We start from the raw sequence: 7,492 nt of genomic DNA on the forward strand, positions 1-7,492 counted from the left end.
GTGTGACTTCAAGCAACTTGCTTAACCTCTCTGGGCTTCAGTTGCCTCCAGTTTTAAAATGGGGTTAAAAAGTTTTGACATCAGAGTAGTTGTGAGGTTTAAATGATTTGGTATTAAGGCAGACAAAGAGAAAGAGAAATGCTGCATGTCCTTACTCATAAATGGGAGCTAAAAAATAAAGATACAACAATCGCAATAAGTAGAACTTTTTTTTATTGTAACAAAGTTGATTGTACATATCTCTGGGGTAGAGCTGAACATCAATACTCGTGTGCAATATGTGATGCTCACATCAGAATAATTACTATTTTCAAAGTTGAACTTAAAAAAGGAGAGAACAGATGTGAGGTTACCTGAGGTGGGAAGGGGGGAGTTGGTAAAGGGCCATGAGAAACGATTGCATTGTGTAATGCTGATATACTACTTATCCTGATTTGAATATCACATATTGCACACAGGTATTGATATTCAACTCTGTATGTACCCCATGGACAGGTACAATCCACTGTGTTACAATAAAAAAAAGATTTGATACTTGTAAAGCACTTAGAACTTGAAACAACAGTGCCTACCTACAGAGTAAGCACTACATGCATTTGTTAAATAAAAGCAAATGCACAAGTAATGATAATTCTAAAGAGTGGCGAGTGCTATAAAGAAAAAGACAAGGCATAGAGAGGTGTTCTGGGAGGCAGGCGAGAAAGGTGCTCCTGGAGAAAGGACAGCAAGGGCCGGGGTGCCAGACAGGGCAACAGAAGGTACAAATGTCCTGAGGCCGAGGAACTGGGAATTCTCAAGAAGCCTAAAGAAGGCTTTTCTATGCCACAGTGTCCTCATCTGTAGGGTGAGGATGAAGTGCTGATGACTTCCCAAGGCGACTATGCAGACTGGATACATAGGGTGGACTCCAGTCTTGTCAGACCTGAAGCTTATAAAAATTTGAGAGCTTGCTTTACGAAAAGATACAAAATAAAATAAGTTGTGGGGCTTAAGAAGGGGTGTGACTGGGGAGATCCCTGAAACTTAAGCTTCTTCAGGGTCATGGTAAAGCCACTTCATTTTTTAATTAATTTTTTATTGAAACATGATTGTACATATTTATGGGGCAAAGAGTTATATTTTAATACATGTATATAATGTGTGATGATCTAATTAGGGTAATTAGTATATTCATCATTGCAAAACTTAATTATTGTGGTGTGAATATTTGTTTTGGGGGTTTTTTTTTGGCAGCTGGCTGTGTGATGTGAACATTTGATCTCCTCTCCTAGTCATTTGATAACATGCAGTAAATCGTTAATTACGGATTCCTGGATCGACTCTACACCAATAGAACTTATTATTCTTTCTTTTTTTCTTTTTTTTTTTCCTTTTTTTTTTTTTTTCTTTTTTCGTGTCCGGCAACGGATCGCAACCCTCAGTGTCGTGCCCGTACCGGACCGGGACCGGCAACGGGATTGCAACCCTCGGTGCTGCGCCCGCACCTCGCTCAGCCAGTGAGCGGGAACCTGTCTGTATGTGGGATCCGAACCCTCGGCGGGAGCACCGCCACACTCCCAAGCGGCACACTGTAGCAGTGCGCCACCCGGCCGGCCCAACTTATTATTCTTTCTATGTAGGTGTAATTTTGTGTCCATTAACCAGACTCTCACTACCCCACCTTCCCATCTCTAGTAGCCACAGTTCTCTCTACTTTTAACAGTTCAACTTATTATCACTATTTATTTGTTTGCTTTTGTTTTTGTGTTGGTCTTATTTTATCTCCCACCTATGAGTGAGAACATTAAAACCACTTCTGAACACTCAGGAATATTAGTTCTTATTGAAATTTCCACCAACTCAGGCTTCTCCACACCTCCCAGTGAACTCAGAGTCCGCCTTTGGAGGACAGGGAGGCAGCAACTCAGCCAGCCAGTGCCCTCATCTGTAGTCCCTGGAGCACAGGAGCTCCGCCACTGAAGGCGTCCTGGCCTGTGCATCACATGGCAGTCCCAGAGTGATTCATGCTGCTATTTCAGTGCCCTGCTGTCAGGGTGGGGAGAAATGGTGAGAGCTGTATTTGGAGTCAACTTGAAGGCACAGTTCCTGCAGCCAGTGGGAGACTGAAGGGGCCTGTGAGCGTGACCAGTTCTCTGCAGAGCAAATGCCCAATTTAATTAAAAAAAAAATTTTTTTTTTTTGGTGGCTAGCTGGTGAGGGGATCGGAACCCTTGACTCTGGTGTTACCAACACCACGCTCTAACCAACTGAACTAACTGGCCAGCCCGACCCCCCAATTTTAAAGTTCTCTCAATATCAGAAAAAATAAAATAGCTGGAGCATAGATGGGGAGTAGGGGTTAGGGAAGGGTCACAGCTCCTAATTCTGGGTTCTATAAAAGATGGGATTTTCACTTTTATAAGAACTTTCACTATTGGAGTGAGAATTTAAGACAACCTGAGTTTCCTTCTCCCTCGAGAGCAAAATTTCATTCTGGGTTCTAAGAAACTCCTAAAGAGTATTTTAATTTCCCAGGTAACTGAGTGATCCTCACCTCCAGTTCTTCTGCTAAGATAGAATCTGAATCCTGACTAGTGGGGAAAGGTGCCGTAGAGTTTCATTCAGTTCAGTGAATCTGTATAGCAAGCCAGGCACTGTGCCAGATGCTTCGAGGAATAAAATGATGGTAATCATTACCTAATAATTATTAATCAGAGAACTCCAGAGCCCAGCCCGGGACCTCGCTCTCCACACCGCCTCCCTGGGTGATCTTAGCCAGTCTCAGGCTATAAATACCATCTCGGATGACTCCCCTAATTCTGTTTCCAGCTCAGAACTCGTTCCTAAGTTCCAGACTTGTCTATCCAGCTGCCTCCTCGACCTCTCCACATGGATGGCTAAGGGGCTTCTCAAAGTGTTCAAACTGGAGCTCCCAATATCGCCCCAAACTGCGCCTGCCTTGACTTCCCTCTCGTCACTGGCATCACTGTTCTTTGAATGGTTCAGGCGTCCTCAACTCTTCTCTTCCACACCCACATCCAGCCCATCAGCAATTTCTATCAGCTGCAAACAGACCCATCCGCTCCCTGAGCTGGTAGGTGGCCAGGGTCAGAGGGACAACTTTGTAAGACACCCTGTGTATTAGTCCATTTATGTTGCTTATAACAAAGTACACGGAACTGGGTGATTTATAAAGAAAATGAAATTTGTTGCTTACAGTTTCTGAGGCTGGGAAGTCCAAAGTCCATTTGGTGGTGGCAACAGTGACCCAGGGGTCTCACATTGCAAGATGGTGGAAGCAGAGAGAGACAGACTCTCCTCTTCTTTTAAAGCCCACAGAACCATGCCCTTGACCACCATTTGTAATCCATTCACTACTGCACTGGTCCTACAATCCAATCACCTTTTCAAGGCTCCACCTTCCAATTACCATAATAGGATTTCCTACCCTCTTAACAGTCACAGTTTCTAATACATAAACCTTAGGGGACACAAGTTTGGTTTCTAATAGATATGACTTGGCGGACAATTCAAGCTTCAGGGAGTTTTGGGTGGGCATAATTCAATCCACTACACCCTGCAGGGGACCTCCTCGACCTGGGTTCCCAGGCTGTATCCTGTGTGGGGTGGGGTGGGAAGGGGAGGAGAGCTGATTTGCAGGGAACCACTGAGGTGAGGCCGATGAAGGGCTCAGCAACAGCCACAGAGGACTTGAGATTAGCGCTCTCCCATGGCCACTGTGTAGGACAGAGGTTGAGAGTCAGAGTAAATTGATCTGGAGGCAGTGGTTCTCATCCAGGGGCGATTATGTCCTCAGGGGACATTGGGCAATGTCTGGAGATGTTTTTGGCCAGTGACTTAATTATACCTACATATTGGAACCTCCATAAAAACTGAATGACAGGGCTCAGAGAGTTTCTGGGATGGAAGGCACATGGTGGTGCTAGGAGGCATGTGCACCCAGAGAGGAAATGGAAGCTCCATGGCTGCCCCTCCCCCAGCACCCGGCCCCAGGCAGCTCTGCCATCTGGCTGAGTTGTATGCTTTGTAATAAACCAGGATACAATAGCAAGTAAACTTCATGAGTTCTGTGAGCTGTTCTAGCAAATTATTATACCTGGGAGAGGGTCATGGGAACCCCCAATTTATAGCCAGTTGATCAGGAGTGCAGGTGGCCCCCAGGACTTGCCACTGGCATTTGAAGTGGGGGCAGTCTTGTGGGACTAACCCGTGGAATTTGATACTAACTCCAGGTTGATAGTATCATAATTGAATCAAACTGTAGGACAACCAGATGGTGCCGGAGAATTGGCTGGTATGGGGAAAACCCCCACGCATTCGGGGTCAGAAGTGTTGGGAGTAAAAAACAGATCATAGTAGTTGTGGAACGGTGTGTATAGCCAAATCCTTTTTTTAAAAAAAACTGTGTTTGGGAGTAAAAAACAGATCATAGTAGTTGTGGAACGGTGTGTATAGCCAAATCCTTTTTTTTAAAAAAACTGTGTGTGCGGAAGCAGCGCCGAGGCTTGCGATCCCGTTGCTCCGGTACGGGGGCAACACTGAGGGTTGCGATCCGTTGCCGGACACGGAAAAAAGACAAAAGACAAAAAAAAAAATAAAACTGTGTGTGTATCTTCGCATATGATTATATGTGCATGGAAAAAGTCTAGCAACACAGCCAATTGCTAAGGTAATTACTTCTGTGGACTGGGAATAGGGAACGGGTACTGTATTAGTTTGCTTGGGCTGCCCTAACAAAGCATGCATCCTGGGTGGCCTAAACAACAGAAAGGTATTTTCTCACAGTTTTGGAGGCTGGAATCCCAAGATGAAGGTGATAGTAGGATTGGTTTCTCCTGGGGCTTCTCTCCTTGGCTTTCAGGAGGCCGTCTTCTCGCTGTGTGCTCACATGGTCTTCCTTCTTGCCCTGGTGTCTCTCTGTGTCCAAATTTCCTCTTCTTATGAGAACTCCAGTCAGATTGGATTAGGGTCCACCCTAATGGCCTTATGTTAACTTAATTCTTTCTTTAAAGGCCCTTTCTCCAGATAAAGTCGCATTCTGAGGTACTGGGGGTGAGAATTTCAACATATGAATGGGGGAGGGCATGATTCAGCCCATACTTTATTTCTACGTTGTTAAAATTTCTCACAATAAACATTACTTCTAGAGGTTTTTGTGCACTTCAAGCCCAATGTCCCCTGAGCATCTGCCTCCTCCCCAGGCCTTCTCTGGAAGTCAGAGGAGGGGCAGCGGCAGCCCTTCCCCCTCAGCCCCAGGGCCACCCGCCCACTTCCTGGGAAGGCCTGTGGGATAAGAAAGTTCGGCATCTGCCTGACCCTCTCCAGATCAGAGGCCTTTCACAGACACCTGACGTGCTCCTCAGACCACCCTGTGAGGAATCAGGTGGAGGGGTGTCCTCCGCCATCCAGGCTCATGGTTTATGGCTATAAGCTCTGAACATTTAATACCTCATTATCCATCCTTCCTTACGCACCTCTCAACATAATGACTATACAATATGGCCAATGAAACAGATAGTAAAATGAAACATACGCAGGTAATAAAGTAAAATATGAAGAGAGCACTACAGCCTGGATGGGGGGGGGTGAATGCAAAACTGTCATCACACAGAAAGGACATTAGGAGGATTCGGGAGGGGCAGGGACTGAAGCTCTTCTACCCAAATAAGGCAATAAAAAGTAAAAACATGGCAGGGTGAAAATGGGATAGGGCAGACAAATGCAAGACTCTCAGCAAACAGAACACATTGAGCTTCCAAATAAAGTCCTGGGGAGAGGAGTGCACTTGCAGATCCCTTTGGACATGGTAGAATTCTCCTGGGTCTTGTTCTGGTCTTAAACCTCAGGCCAGTAGCAGGAAACTCTAACTGTACTGTGGTCCTGAATCTCACTGCAGTCTCACTGAATCTGCTGAGATGGTGAATCTGCCCATCCGGGAGGCTCTGCAACCCCCAGAACTGAGGGGCCTCCACTGACTGCCAGCACCAACTGCCAGTCATGCGAGGCCACTTTGTACCCCCTAACCCCAGCTGGATTGTCAGATGACTGCAGCTGCAGGTGCAGGAGTGATGCAGGTGACACCAGCAGATGAACCGACCAGCTGATCCCAGCCCAAATTGCCAGTAAATTTTCAGTGGTTTATTACATGGTGTGTTAGTTGTTTCTGCTGGAGCTGGATGACTTATAAGAAAACAAAATTTATTGCTTACCAGTTTCTGAGGCTGGGAAGTCCAAAGTCCAGGGAACACATCTGGTGAGGGACTTGGTGGTGGCAATAGTGATCCAGGGGCCTCACATTGCAGAAAATGGTGGAACAGAGATGATTCCTCATGAACTCCCCTTTTAAAGCCCTCAGAACCATGCCCCTGGCCACCATTATTAACCCATTCACTACAGCATTGTCCTACAATCTAATCTTCAAGGCCCCACCTTTCAATAACCTTAACAGGATTTCCCACTCTCAACACTTACAGTGGGGGTTAAGCCTCAGTGAGATTGGGGGGGGGGGGCATCCATCCAGTCTACAGCACACAGCAATGAATAACTTGNTTACCAGTTTCTGAGGCTGGGAAGTCCAAAGTCCAGGGAACACATCTGGTGAGGGACTTGGTGGTGGCAATAGTGATCCAGGGGCCTCACATTGCAGAAAATGGTGGAACAGAGATGATTCCTCATGAACTCCCCTTTTAAAGCCCTCAGAACCATGCCCCTGGCCACCATTATTAACCCATTCACTACAGCATTGTCCTACAATCTAATCTTCAAGGCCCCACCTTTCAATAACCTTAACAGGATTTCCCACTCTCAACACTTACAGTGGGGGTTAAGCCTCAGTGAGATTGGGGGGGGGGGGCATCCATCCAGTCTACAGCACACAGCAATGAATAACTTGGGCAGTGTGAGAGGATCTAAGTTCAGAAACAGCATTTGAATATTTAGGAGAACCGATTTACCACACTTATAAGTTTAATGTATTGGTGTACAAGGGTTGCTTAAGTGATTAGAAAAAATTATGCTTGTTAGGTGTGTTAAGTCTCTTCTGCTGGGATTTTGAGATGTTTGAAGGACCAGCTATTTCAACTCTGTAAAATGTAGTTTAAAATCTATTAGGGAATTTAATTACCTAAGTTTGTAATTGGCATTCATTTTTAGAGGAATTTAATTGCTTGAACTTATGAGTTAATTAAATATTAATCAAAGAATAAGTGAAAGTAACTTTTAATACAAAAATTAGATTTATACATAGAAAACTAGATTTGCAAGTTGCACTTGGATTTTTATGAAAAACTAGTTTTTTAAAAAAATTTATAAGTTTAGGGCCGGCCCAGTGGCTCACTCGGGAGAGTGTGGTGCTGATAACACCAAGGCCCCGGGTTTGGATCCCATATAGGGATGGCCGGTTAGCTCACTTGGGAGAGCGTGGTGCTGACAACACCAAGTCAAGGGTTAAGATCCCCTTACCGGGCATCTTTTTTAAAAAAAAAAAAAAAAA

Source organism: Galeopterus variegatus, unplaced genomic scaffold (assembly GCF_000696425.1).
Source record: "Galeopterus variegatus unplaced genomic scaffold, G_variegatus-3.0.2 Scaffold319, whole genome shotgun sequence".
Taxonomy (NCBI): Eukaryota; Metazoa; Chordata; class Mammalia; order Dermoptera; family Cynocephalidae; genus Galeopterus; species Galeopterus variegatus.